The following is a 27,865-nucleotide window of genomic DNA, read 5'->3' on the forward strand; positions in this document are numbered from 1 at the left end:
TTTCCACTCTCACCACTTGTATTCAACATAGTACTAGAAGTACTAGCCACAGCAGTCAGATAAGAAAAAGAAATAAGAGGCATTCATATTGGTAAAAAAGAAGTTAAACTGTCACTATTTGTAGATAATGTAATACTATATACAGAAAACCCTAAAGATGCCATCAAAAACTATTAGAACTAATAAATAAATTCAGCAAAGTAATGGGATACAAAAGTAATATACAGAAATATGTTTTATTTCTATATACTAATAATGAAATAACAGAAAGATAAATTAAGAAAGCAATCCCCTTTAAAATTGTATCAAAAAGAATAAAATACTTAGGAATAAACTTAACCAAGGAGATGAAAAACATATTCTAAGTTATAAAAAATTGATGAAAGAAATTGAAGAAGACACAAATAAATGTAAAAACATACCATGCTCATGGATTAGAAGAATATTGTTAAAATATCCATGGTACCTAAAGCAATCTACAGATTTCATGTAATCCCCATCAAAATTCAAACATTTTTCACAGAACTGGAACAAATAACTCTAAAAAATTTATATAGAGCCACAAAAGCCAAATAATCTCAAGAGTCAAAATAATCTCAAGAAAGAATAAAGCTGGAGGTATCATAATCCCAGGTTTCAAACTATACTACTGAGCTTTAGTAGTCAAAACAGTGAGGTACTGGCACAAAAATAGACACACAGACCAATGGAAAGGAATAGAAAGCCTAGAAATAAACTCATGCTGGAACCCCTGGGTGGCTCAGTTGATTATTTGACTCTTGGTTTCAGCTCAGGTCATGATCTCATAGTTCAGGAGTTTGAGCCCCATGTTGGGTTCTGCATTGACAGTGCAGAGCCTGCTTAGAATTCTCTCCCCCTCTCTCTTCCCCTCCCTTGCTTGTAGACACACACACACACACACACACACACACACACTCCCTCTCTCTCTCTCTCTCTCTCTCTCTCTCTGTGTCTCAAAAAATAAAAAAATAAAAATAAATAAATAAACAAACTTAAAAAAAAAGATCATGCTTATATGGTCAATTACTCCATAATGAAGGAGGCAAGAATACACAATGGTGAAAGGAGAGTCTCTTCAATAAATGGTGTTGGGAAAACTTTACAGCTATATGCAAAAGAATGGAATTGGACTACTTTCTTACACCATACACAAAAGTAAACTCAAAAGGGATTAAAGACCTAAATGTAAGACTTGAAACCATAAATTTCCGTAAAGAAAGCACAGGTAGACATTGGACATTGACTTTAGCAATATTTTTCTGGCTAGGTCTCCCCAGTCAAGAAAAACAAAAGCAAAAATGAACTATTGGGACTCTACCAAACTAAATAGCTTTTGTACAGTGAAGGAAATAATCAACAGAAAGGCAACCTACTTAATGGGAGAAAATATTTGCAAATGATATATCTGATAAGGGGCTATTATCCAAAATATATAAAGAAGTCATATAACTTAACATTGAAAAAACAAATAATCCAATTAAAACATGGATAGAGGATCTGAATAGGCACTTTTCCAAAGAAGTTATAGAAATGGCCAACAGCTATATAAAAAGATGCTCAATATTGCTAATTATCAGAGAAATGCAAATCAACCACAATAAGATATCACCTCACCACAGTCAGAATGGCTAATATAAAAAAAGACAAGAAATATCAAGTGTTGATGAAGATGTGGAGAAAAGGGAACACTTGTGCACTGTTGGTAGGAATGTAAGTTGGTGCAGCCACTATGGGAAACAGTATGGAAGTGCCTCAAAAAATTAAAAATATAATTACCATATGATTCATTTCTGGGTGTATTCCTGAAGAAAACAAAAACACTGATTCAAAAAGATATATGCACCCCTATGTTTATTGCAGCATTATTGACAATAGCTAAGATATGAAAGCAACCTAAGTGTGCATCGATAGATATACCACATCTTCTTTATCTATCATCTATCTATCTACCTACACAACAGAATATTATTCAGTCATAAAAAGAATGAATTTTTGCCATTTGCAGCGACATAGATGAACCTAAAGAATACTGTGCTAGGTGAACTCAGTCAGACAGAAAATAACAAATACCATGTGATTTCCTTATATGTGGAATCTAAAAAACAAAAACAAACCACCATCACCACCACCAACAGCAACAATAAATACAGAAAACAAACTGGTGATTGCCAGAAGGGTGGGGGATTACCAGAGGTGAAATAGATGAAAGGGATTAAGAGGTTCAAACTTCCAGTTAAAAATTAATATGTCATGGAGCACCTGGGTGGCTTGGTCAGTTCAGTGTCCAACTCCAGCTTGCGTTATGATCTCACAGTTCCTGAGTTCGAGCCCCACATTGGGCTCTGCACTGACAGTGCGGAACCTGCTTGGGATTCTATCTTTCTCCCTCTCTTTCTGTGACCCTCCCCCATTGGCACATGTGCGATTTCTCTCTTTCTCTCTCTCAAAATAAACTTAAAAAATTATTTAAAAAAATGAATAAGTCAAAGAGATGAAAAGCATAACATAGGGAATTTAGTAAATAATATTGGTATAGTTTACTTTGGTGACAGTAACTAAACTTATCTTGATGAACACTTGATAAAATATAATTGTCAAACCACTATGTTATGCACCTGGAACTAATATTGTATGTGAACTATACCTCGATAAAAAATAAATAAAAGGCATGAGATGAACAATAATAAAAAGGAATATTTAGTTCCCTTTAGCATTAATTTGCTAGATCCATATGGAACAACATTTCATTGTCAATTCGTGGTTGTGGTAGCTATTTGATATTCCTTCCTGCAGGGCTGTTTGAATTATATACTTGCTTCTGTTCTCTACTGACTGAGTAGATATGCTGAATCTTCTCTTTTCCATTCAGTTGAGGATGACTTGTGGAACTGAGTTTTCTGCTTATACTGTAGCTGACTCTGCCCCCCTTCCATATGCCTGCATGTGTTAACAGGTGAAAGTGAGTTCGCTATAATGGAGCTTGCTCAGTATATCTAAGGGTTTTTTTTAAATTTTTTTATGTTTATTTATTTTTGAGAGACAGAGAGAGACAGAGCATGAGTCAGGGAGGGGCAGAGAGAGAGGGAGACACAGAATCTGAAGGCTCTGAGCTGACAGCAGAGAGCCCGACGCGGGGCTCGAACTCATAGACCCCGAGATCATGACCTGAGCTGAAGTCAGACGCTTAACCGACTGAGCCGCCCAGGCACCCCAGTATAACTAAGTTTTAACACCCAAACTATAAAATATTTGAATGTCGAGAAATCTAAAATTCTGTCTTTGTGAATTCTGATAATTCGCTTCCATTTTTACCGTATAATTATTGATTAGATTCGGGTTTCATCCCCACTCCAAATGTAATGTTTTTTTAATTTTTTTTGAACATTTATTTACTATTGAGAGACAGAGAGAGACAGAGCATGAGAAGGGGAGGGGCCTAGAGACAGGGAGACTCAGAATCCGAGGCAGGCTCCAGGCTCTGAGCTGTCAGCACAGAGCCCAACGCAGGGCTCAAACTCACAAACCGGGAGATCATGACCTGAGCCAAAGTCAGACGCTTGACCGACAGAGCCACCCAGGTGCCCCATCCGAACGTAATTTTTAATGATGTTTTCCTTAGCACCTAACTCATCACGGTTCTCAATATCTGAATCAGTTAGCTTCATTTCTCAACAGGATTGATAAAAGGAGACATTGCTCCTCATGTTTTCATTATTCATTTATTAATTCCTTCAAAAAGAGTTTAGTAAGTGCCGGTATATGCAAGGCACAGTGCTGGGCACTGAATATACAATGATGAAAGATTCAGCTCTTGCTTCAAAAGTCTGCTTTTTAGATATTCTGCTTCAGTTTATGTGGAGAATTGTGTAAGATAAAGTAATTTTAAATGGCTCTATAGTAATTGAAAAATGCCTTTGGACTATTAGATGGATCAAGAATATTCTTGTAAGTAATGTAATTGTTGGGGAAGTTTCCATTATAAATAAATCATATTAAAGAAAAACTGACATTGGGAGAGTTTGGAATAAGAAAACAATAACTGTTGAAAGTAGTTGAAGAAAATTTCAACAGAAAGAGAAGCAAAGATGTTTCTTTCGGCCAGTGGTGTAACTAGCTATTACTGTTTTCTGGTCAGGTTCTAAGTATTGCACCCCTTTGACAGAATCCAAGCATTGGAAGAGAATATAGAAATTATTTTCCACATCTAACACATAATTTCAGAGGGTGGTGAGTAGCCTGGTAACCACTTAGAAGAAGAGAAAATGACATTTATTTGAAGCAAGTGAATAAATTTCCTTCTGAAGTCCAGATCATCTTGGACTATGACATGAAAAGCAGGTCTTTGTAGTTAGTGTCTGAAACACTCATTCAGAGAAGAAAAAGTGGCAAAATGGACTCTATAAAAAGGTAAAACAGGGAATAAGAACAGAAAGTAGCATTTTATGGTGAGAATTCTTACTAAAAATTAAGTCTTAATTCTCCAAAAGCAAATAACAAAAATGTTTGTAACATGAAACCAATGCCAAGAGAATAGTATCTCCTGTAGATATTCTGAGAATTATTTTTACTCCTTTCCTGGGTTAGTTTGGAGATCATTTCCACCTTCTGAGAGAACAGCTGTGTTGTAAGAACTCCTCTTTTTAAGAGGATACCTATGAAGGACTTGTGCTACCTTAGTGAGTCGTCTATAAGATTTCAGGATGGGGGTTCTCAATGGCATGAGCTTTACATTCTGTTGGAAGACTTCGTACAGAGGTCATGCATCCTGAACTTTTGAGGAATGCTGGGGGGAATCTCAGGCCATCCTTATTGGGATCTGCGATATTATGATTTATAAGAAATATGTATTTGGTCATTCAGATGACCAAAATATACTTCTCAGATATATTTGGTCTGTGTCCACAATACCAAAATCTCTGGCATTTTCTAAGCCTCAAGAGTGATAAATAATATCTTTTGTTATGTTAATTCGGCCATTTTTGTAAGCACCCAAGGATGCTGCTGTTTTCCAGGAGGATCCACCAAGTGATTAGCAGGTTGAACTTTTAGGGAGGGGAGGGAGAGGGGCTGGATACTGAGTTCAATTGCCAATGGGCAATAATTTAATCAGTCATGCCTACGTAATGAAGCCTCCATAAACACCCGAAAGAACTGGGTTCAAGGGGCTTACAGGTTGGTGAACACTTGGAGGTGCTGGGAGAGTGGTACACCTGGAGATAACTTGGAGGCTCTGTGCCCCTTCCCTCTTACCTTTCCTATCCATCTCTTTCATGTAACCATTCTTGATTTTTATCCTTTTATAATAAACTGGTGATCTAGTAAATAAAATGTTTCTGAGTTCTGTGAGACATTCTAGCAAATTAATTGAGCCAAAGGAGAGAGGCATGGGAACCTCGGAACCATTTGGTCAGAAGCATAGGTAACAACATGTGTTTGTGACCGCTATCTGAAGTGAAACCTCCCGAAGTGAAATCTCACGCTATCTCCAGGTAAGTAGTGTCAGAATTTAGCTGAATTCTCAGACACTCTGCTAGTGTCTGAGAATTGTTTGTTGGTATGGGGAAGCCTCTACACACACACACCCTCACACTCAGACTCACACGCACACTCACGAACGTGTTGGAATGGGGTCCGAGAAGCCCTAAGGAACAATGAAAAATACTTCAAGATCTCCTGGAATCAAAACCATACGTGCTTTTGAAGAAAAGAATAGGCAGTGATGCACGTCTAAGTCAAATATACATAGGAGAGGAACATTTTAAACTATATTGAAAATACATAGGAGTTTAAGGCATGAGTATAGCTACCTCTTCAGAGGTAGCCTAAATAGCCAAAAAACAGAAAGTTTAGGGTATAGTGAATTTGTCTAATGGCTAGAGATGTAAGTAGGAGAGCACTTTGAAAAATTGGCCCAGAAATCTAAGAAACATATTTAATCCTGCGCCACTGAAAGTATTTTATATAAATTTTCTGACATTTGTTTCCTACTGATAAAAATGTGCTTTTTATTTTGGAAGACTGAAAATAACATTGAAGAGTAACTGAACTAGAGGATGATAAATTTAAAAATATAAGATTAAAAAGAAAAGTTATTTTTCACTCTATAAATATTTACTAAGCATCTTCTATGTGTATAATATTCTCATAATGATATATAATGGATGGACATTTCATGTGCTAAAATGTATCTCATGAAGCGACCTTAATAATACAGTAATTAACAGGTTTAACAAAAATTCAACTCAAAAATTAAAGAACTCTGTTTTATAGATGCAGTGAATACTCGCCATGAAATTGCATTAGGGAATTTGAAAAAAAAGTGAATATTCAAAACAATATTAAGGGATTATTATCTAGTCACTCAGCAATTATGTGTTGAATATCTGCTATGTGTCATGTCCGTGATTTCTATCCTTAGAGTGTTTCTCATGAGACAAATAGTAACAGTAATAGTAATAGTAAAAAATAATTGTAGTGGAGTATTCCAGTATTATAATAGAGAAGGAATAATATTATTATAGAGTAGGCACTGGGTCATATGAGATGTTTAACAGATTAGAGAAGGGCATGAGAAAATTGACCTAGCCTCAGAGTAAGGGAGATCCTCCCTGAGGTTCAATTATCCCTTCACCTGACCAATTTAAAGTAATTAAAATACAAGCTCTAAAGAAGTCTTAATTCAGGAAAAGGCAAGTGCCTCTTGGTACATTGAAACTACTTTCACAAGTGAATTCCAACCTACACTAAAACAAAAAAAAATAAGAAATTACAATAGATCAGTGAAACTAATATAGCATAGAGCTAAATAGTTTACTTTCTTTTCTAAATATTTACCATAACTTATTCATTACTAGAATACCTTTAAAACTGTATTGATAATTTCCTCTTTCGTGACATTTCACACTGAGTGAAAAGGGACATGATATCTATGATGATAGATTGCGATTTCTGATAGATTGCAATTTCTATCTGGCCCACCACTTCTTTATTTTTTAAATTAGCAATATAACCTTAAAGAAGAAGAAAGAAGCTACATGTGAGGTAAGTGTGTCATTTTTTTTCACCCTTTGCAGAAGTACTTATTATGCAAGGGTCTGGGAAATCCCCTCCCAAATAAGCATAACTAGTGCAAATGGTCTAATAGTCTGCTAGGATCCTTCCAGTTCCCAGGAGGAAGCTTAGCTATTTAATTCCTACTCAGACGCAGAGGGGAGAAGAGATCCACCATTTGAGATGGGCCCAAATGAACTAGAAATCACAATACGGATTAGTTTGAGACTTGTGGCTCCTTTGTGAATCTGAAATGGGCTAGTTAGTGAACTGACATACAGGACAGATTAACTGTTACTTAACCATTATATACGTTTGTCAGAAACTAAAGGAGATCTCCTCCCTGGGCTTAAGAGTGGATTTGCCTATAAGTCTAAGATTCAATGATCTGAGTAGAATTGGCTACATCTTATGTCCCTGCACTTACTTTTATTTTTACCATCACAGCACTTATTGTAGTTTATTCTTATTCATTTATTTTTTTTTTAATTTTTTTTTAACGTTTATTTATTTTTGAGACAGAGAGAGACAGAGCATGAATGGGGGAGGGTCAGAGAGAGAGGGAGACACAGAATCTGAAACAGGCTCCAGGCTCTGAGCAGTCAGCACAGAGCCCGACGCAGGGCTCGAGCTCACGGACCACAAGATCATGACCTGAGCTGAAGTCGGACACTTAACCGACTGAGCCACCCAGGCGCCCCTATTCTTATTCATTTAAATATAGCCTTCCCATGGGGCGCCTGGGTGGCGCAGTCGGTTAAGCGTCCGACTTCAGCCAGGTCACGATCTCGCGGTCTGTGAGTTCGAGCCCCGCGTCAAGCTCTGGGCTGATGGCTCGGAGCCTGGAGCCTGTTTCTGATTCTGTGTCTCCCTCTCTCTCTGCCCCTCCCCGTTCATGCTCTGTCTCTCTCTGTCCCAAAAATAAATAAAAAACGTTGAAAAAAAAAATTAAAAAAAAAAATAAATATAGCCTTCCCATAATAAAATGTAAGCCCCTTACAAGATCTTATTTTTCTATCCCCAGGCTTATCACAGCTTCTTGTATGGAATAGGTGACTAATATGTAAAAATTAATCAGTGTTTGTTGATTAAATTTCTGTAAGAACTATTAGAAATACAAAGTTGAACAAGAAAAATCTCAGGTCTCAAAGAGGGTGCAGTCCGATGAAGAGACAGATGGTAAACTAATGACAATTAAATTCACATAGAAGAGAACCCTAAATAAAGGTACAAAACAATTTTTTAAGCCTAAAATGGAAGAGGTTATTAAATATCATTAGGGAGCCTTCTGGGAAAAGTCAATTTTGGAGTTTAGTGCTTTAAGATTTGGGATATTTCTACAGGCAGCTCATTTCCATAAGGAGATGAGGCAGGTAGAAAGGGGGAAGCCCTGTGAGTTTTTCTAAACTTTAGACTTTGGTTATTTAAATAGCTTCCCTGCTGGTAGTATTATTTAAGATTTTATCAGAAGTCATAAATTGGCTTGAACTCTTTTGTATGCACATGATAGAAACCCAGCCCAAAGCTGCTTGTGCAAAATGGGATATTTAATTGATCATATTAAGTAAGTGATGGGAAGGGCAGTGGTGTATATACCTGGGCAATGTACATGTGGGAAAATGAAATAAAGGGCTTGTTCTCTCTCCCTTGACTCCTTTTCTCTTATTCTAGAATAGCGTTTTCAAAAGGTTAAAAACATGCCCAGCTCAGGCAAACGGAGTAGGATTGAGAGTTGCTATTGGTACCAAATTTAGAAAATCACGGCGCACAACTATTCAAAGCAGCATTTTCCATAAAAGTCAGAAAGTGCAAACAACCCAAATGTCCAACAGCTGATGAATGGGTTATAAAATGTGGTCCGTGTAATATACAATGGAATAGTATCCTACAATAAAAACCAACAAAGTAGTAACACATGCTTCAACATGGAACATTATGTCAACTTAAAGAGGTCAAAAAAGACCACATATTGTATCATTTTATTTATATGAAACATCCAGAATAGGCAAATCCTTAGAGACAGAAAGTAGATTAGTGATTGCCAAGAGCTGGGGATTAGGGGCAGATGAAGGGTGACTGCTAAAGAGTTCAGATTATTTTTTTTGGGGGGGGGGGTGACAAAAATATTCTAAAATTAGAAAGTAGGATTGACTGTGGAACTTGATGAATATACTAATAATGATTGAATTATCCACTTTTAAAGGGTGGATTTTATGGCATTTGAATTATATCACAGTAAAACTGTTATAAAAATTCATAAAGAAGGGCTTCAATTGACCTAGATTGATTTAAGAGCTAATCTTTGCAGTTAAGGAGGGAGGTGAGGAGCATGTTAATTCATCTTGCTGAGGTCCGGTGCTTATCTTTGGGACAATCACCAATTGGAGAGGCAGGATATTTATTTAGGAAGATGGCTACACAAGTTCAGAGCACATGATTGGATTAGAAGGAAATAATTTCCTAGGAAAAGGAGAAAGTTATTCCCAGAAGGGAGAAGTGGCATGCATAGATTAAAAAATAGATCTCTAGGGGCGCCTGAGTGGCTCTGCCAGTTGAACGTCTGACTTTGGCTCAGGTCCTGATCTTGCAGTTCGTGAGGCCATGCCCTACACTGGGTTTGCTGCTGTCAGCACAAAGCCAGCTCTGGATTCTCTGACCATCTCTCTTTCTCTGCCCCTCCTCTGCTTTCTCTCTCTCTCTCTCTCTCTCTCTCTCAGAAATAAACATTTAGAAACTAAAAAATAAGTAAAAAAATAGACGTCTACTATATGAGATCGGCTTGGAAAGCCTAGATATGGCTTTAGCTGTTGGCTAAAGCAGTGCCCGCTGTGGTATATATACTGCAGCAGCCACTTCAGTTCTGTGGTAGGTGCCTCCCAGATACTGGGAGTATTGGCTAAGGACAGCTCGTAACTGTGTTCTTTCTAGGAACTGCCCTTGGCAAAAACAAGCTGTCTTGCTCAATGTGGCTCACCTTCACTACAAGACAACCTGCGTCCAGGAGTGGCCCCAGTGGGTGTTTAATGTGACAGTAAAAGGCTGGACCTCTTACCCAAGTGGGACATTTTTGAAGGGTCATCCAACACAAGAACTCCTGAAAGTATGACTTGAGGTTTCTGTTGCAACTGCTTCTTTGTTCAACTTCTTCCTTTGCCCAGTCCTACTTCCCTTACCCCTGATGTGTGTTGTTGCTAAAATTATCTCTCAACAAACCACCTACATGTAACTATCAAAATGCATCTTCCAGAGAACTTATGATAGTTGGTACCAGGAGAGGCCTAGGAAGGATACTCTAAAATGAAATTTGAATCTGAGGACATCATCACTGGCACTGATAGCTCCTGGCATGCAGTTTCAGTGTAACTGTTAAAAATCTTTCAGTGCTGAACTCGGATGGAATGCGAGTAGAACATAGTCAATTGATGGCTGCAATATCTCAGACACATGAGAGGTTTGAGGAAGATAGTAGTGTTAAGGACTACGGAATTGGATGGCTGTAGCAAAAGCTATTGGCTCATGGAAAGAAGAAAACAAATGGCAGAGGGTGATTAATCATCAATATAAACAAATTTTGAAAGACAGAGAACCTCCTCCTAGGGAAGCATATAAAGAATAAAGAGATTCTCATCCCCTGTGGCTGGAGGTCAGAAAAGGCTAAGGATCAGGTCCAAGACTTAATTTTATGAGAAGCAGACCTCCAGGGAAGTTGAAATTCTCAACACTGACAAGTCTGCTATGCCAAGATCAGGGCTCTGACTGGGAATGAATGGACCCTGAAACCTGAGACGGTGATATTTGGATTTCTGGATGAATGCACTATAAAAATTTTAATCTCCAGATTCGTCTAAACTCTATTCCCAGGAAATATACCATTTCTCCATGAAAAAGCCTAGTGCTTCCCCCTCGCTTGACAACAATGCACGAGCTTGGGCCTTAGAAAACAAGATATTTCATCTCTCCACACGATTCATCTCCATTTTCTCTCCTGACCACCAGAGTAATAATTAGAGTCCAGTAGCAATACGACCAGGTAAAAAAAAATAGGCCCCCTAAAGGAAGAAAGGGTCAATATATCAAAAGATGGACGACCGTGTCAACATGGGCCAGCAAGAATCAGGACTGGATCCCGAAGGAGGCGAATCAAATCAAGTGAGATATAAATTTGAATAATGGAGGGTTTTCAACATGGGTTCGCCTTCCTGTGATATAGCTTTTAACATCCTGGCAAGCCTTGGGAGATGGAAATGGTGCTAATACACTGCTTAGTTAGAACTCGGAAACCCGGGGCAATTGATGGCTCTTACTACATGAAGTAGAACTGCTATGGCAAATGGTAGAGCGAGGGGGATTAAAAGTTCAGATACGCTTGCTAAAGATCATATGTTACAGCAGACAGAAAACTCCCGAGATGACTATTTTATGGAGAGGCCCAGAGAACACTGTTTATCAAAGTGACAAAGAATGTGTTACTGAGAGAGGAACCAGCTTTGTGAGGAAGCTTAGTGGCAGCTGTCATCTAAAGGCTAGGGTTTTGGGGCGCCTGGGTGGCGCAGTCGGTTAAGCGTCCGACTTCAGCCAGGTCACGATCTCGCGGTCCGTGAGTTCGAGCCCCGCGTCAGGCTCTGGGCTGATGGCTCGGAGCCTGGAGCCTGTTTCCGATTCTGTGTCTCCCTCTCTCTCTGCCCCTCCCCCGTTCATGCTCTGTCTCTCTCTGTCCCAAAAATAAATTAAAAATGTTGAAAAAAAATTTTTTTTTAAATAAAAAAATAAAAAAAATAAAGGCTAGGGTTTTTATATAAGGAGGATCCCAGGTGGTAAGGGGATGATAGGATCCCCAAATAAGCAATCCGACATTTTAACCACCAAAACCAAAATGGGCACAATTATCGTAATTAACAGAAAGGCTGGTATGACAAAAAGGGAGCCTGATCTGCAGAAACCCATGGAGATGATAAATTGAACACAGAGCTCCTGGGACAAAATAACTAAGCAGCTTAAAGATATTGTTCAATCTATAGATTGTTCAAACTATATTTAAGAAAATTAGCTTTAAAACCTGAGCCATTTCACAGTGTCAGACCCCACTGAATGAGAGATTCCCAGGAAGAAGAACCCTGCATCACCGTATCAAGTGTTCATGGTAGTGAACCTAGTCTTTGCCTAAATTGTAGCCATTTATTGTAGCCACGTAAGAATATATTATATGCTTAAGTGTTCTATTGAATTCACATATGGTGCAGACTAATCCTGATCTAAACATTGCATGTGATCATCAGAAGCTAAATGGGATTTCCTCCTTGGAAATGGTAGCTGTTACATTGGTGGTCCACTAATGCACCAGTCCTGGTATTCATGCCCTGGTGTAGTTCCTCTCCACACGGATTCAGAGACTGCCCATTTGATTTTGACCAATGGAACACTAACACACTTAATACAAGCAGAGGCTTAATAAGGTCCGCACATAGGAGTTGGTATTTTAATGCTTTTTCTTGGAACTCTGAGCCACGCATAGGAATAAAGAGAAATATCCAGTTACTAGTTATTCCAGCCACTCCTCCAGGTGAGGAGTGAAACATGTGAGTAAAGAAGCCATTCTGGACATTCAGGCATTAGCAGTCACCACATGAAACGGACCCAGCTCAGACTGTAGAATAGTGGGAAGTAACATATTTTAAGCCACTAAGGTTTGGGGTAGTTTGTTTATGTGGCAACAGATAAGTTAAGCACTTTTATAAAGATATGTAGATAATACAGGCACAGAAAATAACATAACTGGTTGTTAACGAATTGAAATCATTTAAGCATGGTACCTTATTCACAGTCTAATTTGAAATGCAGCATAGACTTCCAGGCGATTGAACTATAAAATGGAAGGTTGCCATATATAAGAAGATCAGTCATCATTTACTCAATGTTCTGGATTAAAACTCCCTTAAAAAAGATGGTAAAAATTATACCGGCCAACCATGTGGGATAAAAAAGGAGAAGTTAAACTGAATAGAGTAAATGTGATTGTAGATACCAAAAAAACGGAATCATAGAAGAAGAAATAATCCATTTATATATTTTAATAATTTAAATCACATAGGTATTAACAATCACAAAAAAATTACAACATTTGATTTCAGGTCAAAGCAATAGGAAATGTAAGTTTATACTGTAAACCAAAGCAGCTAATGTTTTAAGACATTGAGAGCAGGGACTATAGCAATTATTTTCATTTCTGTGGCTTTAAAAATCTGTTGTAGTGTCTAAAAACCAAAACCAGAACCAAAACCAAAAAGACACAAATGCCTTCCTATTATAGTGAGAGTAGAGTCCATAGCCCTTCTATGCCTTCAAGGCCCTCTATGATTTGAATTTTGCCCATTATCCAAACCTTATCTTTGAACATTCTGTCTTCCACTTAATATTCCAGCTACACTATCCTCCTTTCTGAGCTTCAAACATGTCAAGACTCTTGTTGTTCCTTTGCTCTACCCTGAGGTCTTTGCAAGCCTTAATTTTCTCATCAGTTATATTTCAATTTAAATATCACCACATAAGGTTCTTTTTTCCATTATACCTAATGTTGTTCCCATCCCTATCACTCTTCTAGTAGCTCATGAGAAGTCTTATTGCTTTGGCACTTCAATCAGACCCAACGGCACAGCAATACATTATGAACTAAAATTCGAAATATGTAACCACGGGGCAAGATGAAGTCCATGTTATGCTAATAAGATAGACCCCTGTGTGCTGAAATACTGCCCACCTCTAACCTGAAATGGCATGTAGGTGGTGAACCTGCAGTTCTACAATCCTTACACCCATTCCTCTCCAGCCTCCAGAGCTCTTCAAACATGGGTGTGAGTGACAGGAGAGACATGAGGGAACTACATTCACTTACTCCCTTATTTCTTTTTTTAATGGCAACAATCAATTATCTATATTCTGTCTATCTATCTATCTGTCTATCTATCTATCTGTCTATCTATCTCTCTATGAACCTAATTACTGTCTGTCTCCCAGAGCAAATGTTAGCTCTATAAGGCAGAGATATTGTCTGGTTTTTTTTCATCACTCTCTGCCCAGATGCTTAAAACTGCATCTGCACAAAAGTATACTGCTGAATTAATAAATTAAAAATTGGAATTAGGGAGAAAACTTATTTTATTCTACATCCAGTGTTGTCCATATGTCCAGAATAAATTCATGGGTATTCTGAATGAGAAAAGTCTCAAAAAGCACTTAAGTGCACTTGGTTTTGCTTACCTCAGATAACTCCTGAAAAAGAGTGATTACAGGCAACCCGGAATCACACATTTTCAGCCTGCCAGGCACCATAGTGTTCAATAGCAACATAATCCCACCATGATTTCCAAAAGCTGAGATCGTCACATTAATTAATCCCTGAAACTAAAGTAATATTTAATTTGGACGTATATAAATGTTTTTCATTCCAGTAGAAATGTTGGTTAAAAATTATCTCTTGATAATTGAGAAAATTCATCCACACTTCTAATGTTTACAGTTTGCTAACTTACTAATAAGTCACTTACTTTGAGACATATTCCACTAGAAGTTTTGAAGTGGAATAGTTTGCATAGCTGAAATGACATTAGATTGAGAGTCCAGAGATCTGGCACTGATTTCTATTTTGCTATTTATAATAGGTTTGGTATTGGCCTTGTGAATATCATTTTACTTTAGTCTGAATTTCACCTTTTGCAAAATAAAATCCTTGGGCCAGAAGTTTTCTATACTTCCTTTATGCTCTTAAAATCTAAGGTCAAATGTAGATCAAACATCCAATTTGAAGGTGATGATGAAAAGATAGCAGTTCCCCCTTTTCCATTTGGATACCAAGAAAAGCAAGAAACAGGCAAAATCCAGATTCAAATACATTATATGTCAACAAACCCCAAAACCACAAATTGGTAGAAGTTGTGGAGGATAAAAAAGTACAGAGAAGATATTTACGGCGTTGGTCACCAAAAAAACAGCAGGTATTATTTTTAAGGTAAAGGGTGTACATTGAACACAAACTACTCTTATTTGCAATTTTTGGAAACAGGGGCAAAGGTTGGCAAAGAAAAAAAGTTCCCTGACATAAATGTATGAAAAGCACAAAACATACAGCCAAATGAAGGATTATTTAGAGAGGTCCCATTAAGAAGAAATAGTCTGTCCACGTGGTAAATAGGAGGAGGGAAATATGAGACATTTGCATTACAAAAAGATATGCCTAAATACCTCTTACTTATTGGATTGGAAGAAAAAAGTTAATTCTGTATCACATGTAAAATAATCATTAATCTACATCAAATCACAGGTCCCTTCCTAAGTGAAATTCCTCAAAAACGTGAATAGGAAACACTACAAATCAAGATGCATACATACAAAAATATTACGAGTAAAAAAAAGGAAGAGGGGTGCCTGGGTGGCTCATTTGGTTAAACACCTGACTTCAGCCCAGGTCATGATCTCACAGTTCATGGGTCCAAGCCCAGCATCAGGCTCTGTCCCAACACTTCAGGGTCTGGAGCCTCGTTTGGATTCTGTGTCTCCCAATCTCTCTGCCCCTCCCCCACTCACACTCTGTCTCTCTTTCTCTCAAAAATAAATAAACATTAATTTTTTAAAAGAAAGGAAGAAAGGAATAGAAAGCAAGTCGGATGATAAAAACTCAGAAAAATATTGGCATGGAAAAATGAAAATTGAAACCAAATATCTTGTCATTAATATTCTAGAATCATAATGTAGCTATTTCCTCTGTATAAAGAGGAAAGAGTATACTCTGTATAAAGAGTATAAAGCATGGATATAAGATCTCAGGAAAGAGATAATACATTAGGAAAAGATAAAATGTAGGTCATCTATGCTAAAAAAAAAAGTAGAAGAAAAAATTTAAAAATCTAATCATAACTGGAATAAAAATTTGGAATCCATACAAAAAAATTAGAAACTTCTGAAGTATATAAAGGACATAAAGAATAGGAATAAGTAAAACAAACTGAATAGAATATAAATGAAGAGTTAAAATATGAAAGGTGGGATGCCTGGCTAGCTCAGTCATTAGAACATGCAACTCTTGATCTCAGGGTTATGAGTTCAAGCCCCACATTGGGTGTAGAGATTACTTAAAAAAATATGGAAGGAATGTTTATCTAGGGAAGCCAGAAGAAAAATATTCAATATAGTCATAACTGGAGTCCCAAAACAATAAAATCTGAGTAAATGAACAAATAAATATTTAAGATTTAGTTCAAGGGGTGCTTGGGTGGCTCAGTCAGTTAAGTGTTCAACTCTTGGTTGGCTCGGATCATGATCTCATGGTTTGTGAGATCAAGCCCTGTCATGGGCTCTTCCCTGACAACGTGGAGCCTGCTTAGGATTCTCTCTTTTCCTCTCTCTCTGCCCCACCCCTGCTCTACTGTGTGTGCTCTCTCTCCCTCTCAAAATAAGTAGATTAACTTAAAAAGAATGAAGATTTTGTTCAAGAAAAATTTTTTGATACTAAAGTATTGCAGCTACACACTGAAATGGCATAACATATTTGAGAATAATAAAAATTGAATAGTATATTGTAATAAAGTGTTTAAACTTCAAGGATAAAAGTTATTCCTGTAAACATTAATACATGTAAAGGGGATTAATATATGTAATTTTCTTTAGCATTATTAAACACAGGGGGACAATGGTGCTATACATTTAATTTTGAACTAAGAATGTCATACACAGCCAAATTGTTCTTTAATATAAATGCAACAAATATTTTTTTTCAAAATAAAAGAACTCTGGGACTATCACTCCATTGAGACCTTCTTGAAAAAAACTAGTTGTGGATAGAAATTTAGCCAAATAAGAAACAGATTGACATATTAAAGCAGTAAGCACTGATTCTACTTAATGTAGGGCTAAAGAATGATATAACTAATAGAAATTAAAGATAAAGGAAGATAGAAGTGTGTCTTAAATCGGGTTCCCCAAGAAGCAGACTCTGAGATAAAGATTTGAGTAAACTAATTTTTTAAAGAGAGGTGATCCAAGTAAGCACCAGTAGAGAATGAAGAAGTCAAACAGTAAAGGGACATTGCCATTAAAGTTGAAAGCTTTTCCTCTATGGTCAGGAACAAGATAGGAATGTCTACTCTCACCACTGTTATGTAACATTGTACTGGAAGTCCTAGAAATAGCAATCAGACAACAAAAAAGAAAAGACATCCAAATCAGCAAACAAAGAAGTCAAACTTTCACTATTTGCGGATGACATGATTCTATATATAGAAAACCCAAAAATCCAAACACACACACACACACACACACACACACACACACACACTGCTAGAACAGAAAATTAAATTCAGTAAAGTCACAGGATATAAAATCAATGTATAGAAATCTGTTGCTTTTCTATATACCAATGAGGAAGCAGCTGGAAGAGGAATTGGGGAATCAATCCTACTTACAACTGCACCAAAAACAGTAAGATACCTAGGAATAAACCTAACCAAAGAGGTGAAAGACTTGTATTCTGAAAACTATAAAACACTGATGAAAGAAATTGAAGCATGACACAAAGAAATGGAAAGACATTCCATGCTCATGGATCAGAAGAACAAATATTGTTAAAATGTCTGTATTACCTGGAGCACCTGGGTGGCTCAGTTGGTTAAGCACACGACTCTTGATTTCAGCTCAGGTCATGATCCAGTGGTTTGTGAGATCAAGCTCCATGTCAGGCTCTGTGCTGACAGTGTGCAGCCTGCTTGGGATTCTCTCTCTCCCTCTATCTCTGCCCATCCTCTACTCATATTCTCTCTCTCTCAAAATAAATAAATATATATGTTAAAATGTCTATATTACCCGGAGCAATCTACACATTTAATGCAATCCCTATCAAAATACCACCAGCATTTTTCACAGAGCTAGAACAAATAATCCTAAAATTTGTATGGAGGCACAAAAGACCCTGAATAGTCAAAGCAACCTTGTAAAAGCAAAGCAAAGCTGAAGGCATCAGATTCTGGACTTTGAGTTACATTACAAAGCTATAGTGATCAAGACATTATGGTACTTGCAGAAAAATAACACATGGATCAATAGAACAGAATAGAAAACCCAGAAATGAACCCACAATTATATGGTCAATTAATCTTTGATAAAGCAGGAAAGAATGTCCAATGGGAAAAAGAATGTCTCTTCAACAATTAGTGTTGGGAAAACTGGACAGCAACATGGGAAAGAATGAAACTGGCCTACTTTCTTACACTATACACAAAAATAAATTCATAATGGATTTAAGACCTAAATATGAGACCTGAAACCATAAAAATCCTAGAGGAGAACACAGGCAGTAACTTCTTTGCCATCCACCATAGCAACTTATTTCTAGATATGTCTCCTGAGGTAAGGAAAACAAAAGCAAAAATAAACTATTGGAACTATATAAAAATAAGTTTTCTGAGCAGTGAAGGAAAAAATCAAGAAAACTAAAAGACAACATACAGAATGGGAGAAGATATTAGTAAATGACATATCTGATAAAGGGTTAGTATCCAAAATATATAATGAACTTATAAAACCTAATACCCCCAAAATTAACAGTTCAATTAAAAATGGAAAGAAGACAGAATAGACATTTTTCTAAAGAACACATACAGATGGTTAACAGACACATGAAAAGATACTCAACATCACTGATCATCAGGGAAATGCAAATCAAAGCAATGAAATATCACCTCACACCTGTCATAATGGCTAAGATCAATGACACAAGAAACAACAGGTGTTGGGGAGGATGTGAAGAAAGGGCACCTTCTTTCACTGTTTGTGGGAATGCAAACTGGTATAGCCATGCTGGAAAACAGTATGGAGGTTCTGCAAAAATTTAAAGATAGAACTACCCCTCAATCCAGCGCTTGCATTATTAGGTATTTAGCCAGAGAGTACAAAAATGCTAATTCAAAGGGATACGTACACACTGATGTTTGTAGCAGCATTATCTACAATAACGCAATTATGGAAACAGCCCAAGTAATCATCAACTGATGAACGGATAAAGAAGATGTGGTACACACACACACACACACACACACACACACACACACACAGAGGAATATTACTCAGCCATAAAAAGAATGAAATCTTGGCATTTATAACAACATAAAAGGAGCTAAAGAATATAATGTTAAGCGAAATAAGTGTTCAAAGGACAAATGCCATATGATTTCACTCATATGTGGAATTTAAGAAACAAAACAAGCAAGTGAAGGAAAAAAGAAAGAGAGGGAGGCAAACCAAGAAACAGACTCTTAACTATATTGAACAAACTGATGGTTACCAGAAAAAAGGTTGGTGGAAGGATAGATTAAATAGGTGATAGGGATTAAAGAGTGTGCCTGTGATGAGCACTGAGTATGTATGTATGGAAGTGTTGAATTCACTATATTGTATATTGTATACATAAAACTATTATTACACTGTATGTTAACTAACTGGAATTTAAATTAAAACTTTTTTAAGAATAGGCTGAATGAATACTTTTCCAAAGACGACAGGGATGGCCCACAAACACATGAAAAGTTGTTCAACATCACTAATCATCAAGGAAATGCAAATCAAAACCATAATGAAATGTCACCTTCCACCTGTCAGAAATTAAAAAAAATGCAAGAAATAACAAGTGTTGACAGGTATGTGGAGAAAGAAGAGTCTTTGTGCATTGTTGGTGGGAATGTAAATTGGTGCAGCCACTGTGAAAAGCAGCATAGAGGTTCCTCATACATTAAAATAGAATTACCATACAATCCGGTAATTCCATTACTGAATATTTACCAAAAGAACATGAAAGCACTAATTCAAAAAGATATAAACATCATTAGTGCATCATTATTTACTATAGCCAGGATATGGAAGCAGCTCCAGTGTCCATCCATAGATGAATGGATAAAGAAGATATGATATATATGCACAAATATTACTCAACCGTGAAAAAGAATGAGATCTGGCCATTGGCAGTAACATGGATGCTACTAGAGGGTATAATGCTTAGTGAAATCAGTCACTATGAGAGAGACAAATGCCATCTGATTTCACTCATAGGTAGAATTTAAGAAAAAAACACAAGCAATAAAAAGAAAAGAGAAACCAAGAAACAGATTTCTAAATACAGAGAACAAACTGGTGGTTGTCAGTGGGGAGGCAGGACAGGGATAGGTAGAACAGATGAAGCAGATTTTTTTAAAAAGTAAAATATGGGAACACAATGAAAAGTAAAATTGCGAGCTATATACAAGAGGCAGAATGAAAAACTGATTTGAAAGGTGAAAAATAAAATATTGAGTAAAGTATAAGTGCAAACAAAATGGAAGTATAAGGATCATGACAAGGTTGAATTCAGGTCAGAAAATAGTCAATGAGACAGAGAGACAGAGGAGAGGGGGCTCAGTACACTGAAAACAGAGAATATACTCTGTTTTCAAGCACTACGAAAATACTCATCAAAATTCATACCTTAAACTGAGAAAAGCTTCCACAAATTCTGAAATATAAATAATGTATTTATGATCTAGAATGCAATAAAATTGTACATTAGTAACAAAACCAGGATATAAAACCTAGCATCCAGAAATTTTAAAACAATACAATTCTTTCTTACATGCTTTTGGTTTAATACGACATCCAAAGGGAAATTTCAAAACATTCAGGATGGTGAGGTAGGGAAGGGGAATTGGATACAAAGCAAAAGCCACGACCTGTGGAATATATAGCTACAGTGAAACTCAGAAGAAAATACAGAACCTTAAAAAATACACAAGAAAGAATGCAAGCAGATCAGAAAGCTTTCAAGTTAACAAGTAAGAAAAAGAACAATGAAAGAAACCTCAAAAAAGCAGAAGTGATGAAGTTTAAAGTTAAAATAAAAATCATTAAGGTAGGAATATCATTTCTGGCTATTGTTGCAGTAGCTATCAGACAATGGCTTCTCTACCACACCCAACCCAAGACAATTACAACTGCAAACCTAAATAAATATTTTAAGGCTGTTTTTTTCAAAACATTGCAGAACAAGACAAACTAAACATAAGGAACCAAATCCCCAGGAAAATAGAAGTGAAGAAGAGCAGTAAACTCTGTGATTAGATGCCACACAACCTCTTTGGGAACTGCTGATGTCTACCATAAAAGTAGAGGTATAGAACGGCAGGGAGTAGGTTAAAGCCTGCAGCAGTCTCACTGAGCTTGAGAAACAGAATTCAAAGTTCAAGATTATCAAGGCTGCTAGAACTGATGGCTAAACTTTCAGAAAAAACAAGTCACAGAAAAATGGATCCAGCAGACACATCACAATTTTCCCAAGATACATTTGCAGATTCCTAACTTGTGAAAGCACAGAGTTTTATGTTCAGAAGCCAGCCAGAAAGTGGCTGCTAAGTGGCAAAATATTAAGCAGGGATTCTTGTGGTCTTCAAGTGCTGAGGGGACAAAAATTAGAGTTTAGTGCCTGCCAAAGAGAAAAAGCCAATGGAAGCACCTCAGCCTTTCCACCGACAATCCAGAAAAGCTGTTCTATTTAACTAAATGCAAATTGGGAATAGCCTAGGATCAAAGTTGGCTGATCTTACTCAGTTTGTCTACTAAAAAAAAAAAATTCTATCCATTGGAAGATATTATAAACCACAGCTTCTACAATCTTTCATTAGCAATGTCCAGCATTAAATTAACTATAACAGTCTTGTCCAGAAATAGGAACAAATGTCCAAAATCAAGAGAACACACACACACACACACACACACACACACACACACACACAATGCAATAGGAAGACACACATCGTTGATTTAAAGTTTTGAGTTATAGACTTGAACCTTAAAGTACTTGTAGTTAATATGTTTAAAAAGATAAAGGAAAATTTCCTCAGAATAATGGAACCTCTATAAAATAAATTTTTAAAAATCATAATGCTGAAAAATACTAAGCCCTAAAACTGGAAATTTACCTGAAGTTAATAATTAAATAAATAGATTTAACTACAGATCAAGGTCTTAGCAAATGGGAAGAAGACAGGAAAATTGATTGAAACACAGAAAAAAAGGAGAGGGGACACAGTGATAAAATTCCTAGAAATCCTTGGAGTCCAAGGAAGTGACAAAGGAAAAGATGTAATATTTGAGAAGATAATGATGGTTGAGAATTTTCCAAAACAAGTGAAATACGTACATCAAACTACAAATTGATGAACTTTGGTAGAGCTGATCATGAAAAACAAAGAGAATATTGCTCAGAGTCACATCATATGAAAATTGCTAGAAGCAAAACACAAAAGCAGTTAAAGAAAAAGACACATCATTTTCAAAGGAACAACTATATTTTAACAGCTGATTACACAACAGAAACTATTGAAGTCTGGAGATAATGAAGTATCGTTTTATAAATGCTAATAGAAAATTTTTGTCAACACAGAATAATATAATCTGCAAAATCATTATTCAAAATTAAGACAAAGAAAGACATTTTCAAGCCAAAAAATTAAATAAACTAAGAATTTATCATCAGTAGAGACAATAATATAAATGCTAAAGGAAGTTCTTTAGGGATAAGAATAATTGTGTTAGATGAAACCACAGCAATGTAGAAACGTAAGAAAAGACCAGAAGTGCAATTATTTATGTAAATCTAAATGAGCGATTATGTTAAGTAGTAACATTTTTTTAAGCTCCAAATACATATAGAAATAAAACATGATACAAATAATACAAGAAAAAAGAGAAGGGAAATAGGATGCAAACCTTGCCCTGTCCATTGAATGGTAATACTAATTTAAAACAGACTGTAACAATTCAGGGATTCATGTTCAAGTCTAGAGCAGGGATCAGCAAGCAGGTTCTCTAAACGATCTTAGGTGCCTCATATAATCTTGGTCGTAACTATTTAACTGCTTTTGTAGTATGAGAGCTGTCATAGACAATGAATAAATGAATTTATTATTAAATGAATAGACATAACTTGTTCCAATGAAATATTATTTACAAAAGCAGGTGGCAGGCTAGTCTTGGGCTATGGGTCATAGCTGTTGACCTCTGGCTGAAAGCATTTACTAATAAAAGAGCAAAAATTGTGTAACATGTTAACTGTACATCAAATAAGGAAAAAAACGGAATATTTATTTTTATTTTTAAGTAATCTCTACACCCAGTATGGGGCTCTACCTCACAACCCCTAGATCAAGAGTCACATACTTTTGTAACTGAGCCAGCCAGGCACCTCAGAAAAGGAATGTTTTTAAAAATTAATAAAAAAAGATAGGATACAAAGAAAATAAGTAATAAGATTTAGATTTAATACAAATGTTTGTGCTTTAAATGTGCTTGAATGTAAATTGCATAATGTTTCAATGAAATAAAAATTGTTAGACTGAATTTTAGAATAACATAATTTTGGGGTGCCTGGGTGGCTTAGTTGGTTAAGCGACTGACTCTTGATTTCAGCTTAGGTCACAATTGCAGGGTTAGTGAGTTCTAGCCCTATGTCTGGATACCCACAGACAGTGTGGAACCTGCTTGGGATTCTCTTTCTTTTCCATTCTCTCTGCCCTGCCCTTCTCTCTCTCTCTCTAAAAAAAAAAAAAAAGAAAGAAAGAAAAAGAAAAAAGAAAAAAAAACTTTAAAAGAAAAGAACATTTTTTCCCCTATGAAACATCAGAGGCTGACTCACTCTCTGATCATATGGAAAAATAAATAAATAAATAAGAAAATGCATTTGTAGAAAAAAATCTGTATTTTGTTAAGTGTCATTTAGGGCTTCTGCAACATCCCAAAGAGTAATTTACCAACTGCTGCATTGAGACCTAAAATAATTAAGGAAACTATAGCTTTTGTATTTGATGTGAATCTGTAAGAAATGTCTGAATAACTGACAGAAGGCGTCCATCTTGAATTTATGCTTGGGGTTGCAATGACAGTATTAAAAGAAGAGCTAACTCATTGGAAATGTCTCAATCAAAATAATACTTGCTCTTAATTTTGTAGGGGAAATGCAAGGTGTTTATTTTAACACTTTCTGGGAAGCTCTGTCCAATAAGCTTTTAAAAAAATTATTAGGATTACAAATAATATTCAATATTTTCCTACTACCCATATTAGAATTAAAGATTTCTTCAATTTTTGCCATTGTTCTTATTGTTCTTAAAAATTCCAAACATATGGAGACAGAATGGAAGCTCTGAGACAGGTAAACTGTTGCTTGGTTCAAAGATGTATCCTACGTGCCTAGAACGGTAACTTACCTGTAGAAGGGTTAAATAAATGTTGAATGAGTGAAGCAGTCTCTAGCATATAAGGATTAGTATTTGGTAAGTTCTTCTCCCTCTCTCTCTCTTTCTCCCTCTCAGCATACTTCCCCCAATTTTTACCTTAGTTTTTAGTCTTATGTTTGCTCTAAATCTAATTTACTTTCTCTAATGTCACTGAGAAGTTTTGGTAAGAACAGAAATTAATAATGCTACACGATGTTGAAAAAAGTTCTAAGCTATTGAAGAAACTGGCAGATGGTTTGTGTACTGACAAAGTTGGATGAGGTATTTTGCATTTTAAGTGCTAGTGAACACAGTTTGAATTGAATTTTTATATAATGCCTTATTAAAATATTTTTACAAGTGCTCAGTGCTTGGGTAATCATATTAGTTTCACTGGGAAAGTACACACTGGGAAACAAGTTAGGGAAATAGTTTTTTTAAATGCTTCATTCTTTCTTAATTTAATTCTCATTTAGAATTATAGCTTTAAACTGACACATGGACCTACCTCTTATCTTTAAATAAAAATATTTAACATTAAGAAAAATTCTCTGTGATAAGTCAGTCTTAACCACTGTTAACCCTCAGTATGCAGGACATGCACATATCTGGGAGAATTGTGAATTTCATTGTACTTATTTTTCTTTGCAGGGTAGATGATAACATCTTAATATATTTTCTACTGAAAACTAACTTCAAATAAAATAAGAGGAATTTTCTGTCTGAATATATAATGCATGAATGACTTTTTGAAAGAGATATATAAATAATAGATTAGCTCTCAGATATTGCTGCTATGTATTATTAATTAAAAATAAAGATCAGATCTACATTGAAAAATACATCATGGTATCTAGCTGTAATGTGTCTTAACAGTGGGATTAAATTTTACGGGCAATGAAGTGGTGTTTTATCACATTCATGATGGCTCAAGGCCTTTGAATATTCTATTCCTCCTTAGTATTACACATACTTCTTTAGAGACTGGCCTCAAAACTCATCTTTTTTTTCTGGTAATATTCAACTCACTCTTTCTGGTAACCTTCCTGGAATACAACTTACCCAAATTTGTCCATTGCATGCTTGATAGTACAGTAAGCTGGTTCTATTATTTATCTGGACATAGGCAGTGCTTACCCTGTGATTATTTGCCTCCATCACCCTGAGTTTCATGTTGTGCGATGCTCCCTAGACATCTCCAGCCTAAGCAGGAATAAACTCTTCTATTTGGCACATCTGAAAAATTCTGGAATATTCTAAGTAGCTCTATAAACTCTACTAGGGATTACCAAAGGAAAATAAACACAAGCAGAAGTCAGACTTACAAAGCACTGATTGTGATACTAACAAGTTTTAATTAGCCTCCAAGGCTCACATGCCTTCTCCTATTCTACATAAGCTCTGACAAGCTCTCTGTTCCCAACCTCTTGGTAGGACTTCACAATACCAAATCTATCTTGTTCACTGTTGTATTTTCAGTTGTTATTACTTATTTCTTTTTTGATGTCTCATGAGGCTGAGCTTAAATTCTGGAGACAGACTTACTACTTGTTGCTGCACATTTTAATTTACTGCAATTTCCCGTTTGACATACGGTATGCAAATTACTCTGCAGAGAAAAACCTGACTGACAATAGAGTCTTATGTCTTATGTGCTTACCAAATTAATGAGAAAAAGAAATAACGTTTGGCCTCAGATCAAGATTAATATTTGAGTTCACACAAAGAACTGGGTTGCCGAATCAAACTTACATGAATCAGAGATCCTACCTGGTGTCTACACATCCGCACTAAGCTCTTTTCTTGCCTTCCTCATTCCCTTATCATGTAACATAAGATGTATTAATAGTAGGTAGCCTTATATCACAGTGTTAAGTTAAAAGATATTGAGAAGAAGGAATACCACTCGGGGACTTTATATTCTCTTCGAAAAAGTATGTTTTGCTTGTATGCAGGATAGTTATATCATGTGAGGCACGAGTATGACTTTGTTACTCTCTTTATTTGGAGATTGTATTGGTTTAAAGATATGTATATGGGTGCCAAGTTGACAAAAGATGGACTTTGATCATTTTATGTGCCACTTAGGTAGGCTATAGCACTCAGTTATTTAATCAAATACTAATACAGGTATTGCTGTGAAGATATTCTGTAGATGTGGTCATCTATAATCAGTTGACTTTAAGTAAAGGTAATTACCCTCAACAATGTGGATGGGCCTCACCCAATTAGCTGACAGTCTAATCTTTACAGGCAAAGAAATCTTTTCTTCCCAGAAAAAAAATTCTGCCTCAAGACTGCATCATCAACCTCTACTCAAGAGCGTCAACTGCCAGCCTGCCCTACAGACTCTAGAGTTACCAGCTCTCATAATTGATTGTATAAGCCAATTCCTTGCAATAAATCAATTTCTTGCAATAAATCAATTTCCCTGCATGTCTGTTTCTGTCTGTTTCTGTATTTATACATATACACATGTGTACATGTGAAATACAATACACATGTGAAATTGGCTGAAAACCATGGTTTTTGGTTACAGTACACTTTGCCATTAGAAATGAAAGCCTACTGCCTACAGGAAGATCCAGAAAAGTGTCATCCTTGAGCTGTTGTGAACTGCGGGATCACTTAGTAGCCCATTCACTTCCATCCATAGGCAGGGCCACAGACAGTCTAAAAAAACTGGGTTTCCTCTGCCAGAAGCTTCAAGGAATCTCTCCTTGCACAAACTTGTGTTTGCCATTTGTTCCAATTCTCTCATCTCAATTGCAAACTCTGCTCTTCATTTCTCTTCTTGACTTTTTGCCTACCTTGGACATGTATTTTTGCTTCAGTTCTCTTTAATTCTGCATCCTGAAGGTACAGAGAAATCCCATGATGCTTCAGAATTCAGCCACATGAAATAGGGTAGGGGTTCCTCCTTCATGGAGGCTTTTCTTGGAAGTGTCTGGAAAATATTCCTTCCCCCCACAAATCAGCATCTTCTTCCTATGTCCTTTAACAAAGACACCGCCCAAAATATAATACAATAAGACAATAACTAATACTGTAATTAAAAATTTTTACATTAAGCACAGTAAATTATATATTTCTTAATTTTGAAAAATTTGAAACAATTATGTATCTACTTGAAATAATGAGTAAAATGTAGTACCTGACTAGTGAACTTAAAAACTGTCTACAATCTCCTTTTTAGAATAAGATGAGAAGTTAGTTGCATGAATTATATTGCATTTTAATGGTGGAGGTATGTAAGCGAATCATGATACAGTATCCAAAGAACAATAATGAAGATCTACACATAGTGATATTAGAGACAGCTCTCAGATATTGCTGCCATGTATTATTAATTAAAAATAAAGATAAGATCTACACTGGAAAATACATCATGGTATCCAGCTGTAATGTGTCTTAACAGTGGGGATTAAATTTTATGGGCAATGAAGCGGTCTTTTATCACATTCATGATGGCTTAAGGCCTTTGAATATCCTTTTCCTCTTCAGTATTACACATA

This window comes from Neofelis nebulosa, chromosome 3 (genome assembly GCF_028018385.1).
Source record: "Neofelis nebulosa isolate mNeoNeb1 chromosome 3, mNeoNeb1.pri, whole genome shotgun sequence".
Taxonomy (NCBI): domain Eukaryota; kingdom Metazoa; phylum Chordata; class Mammalia; order Carnivora; family Felidae; genus Neofelis; species Neofelis nebulosa.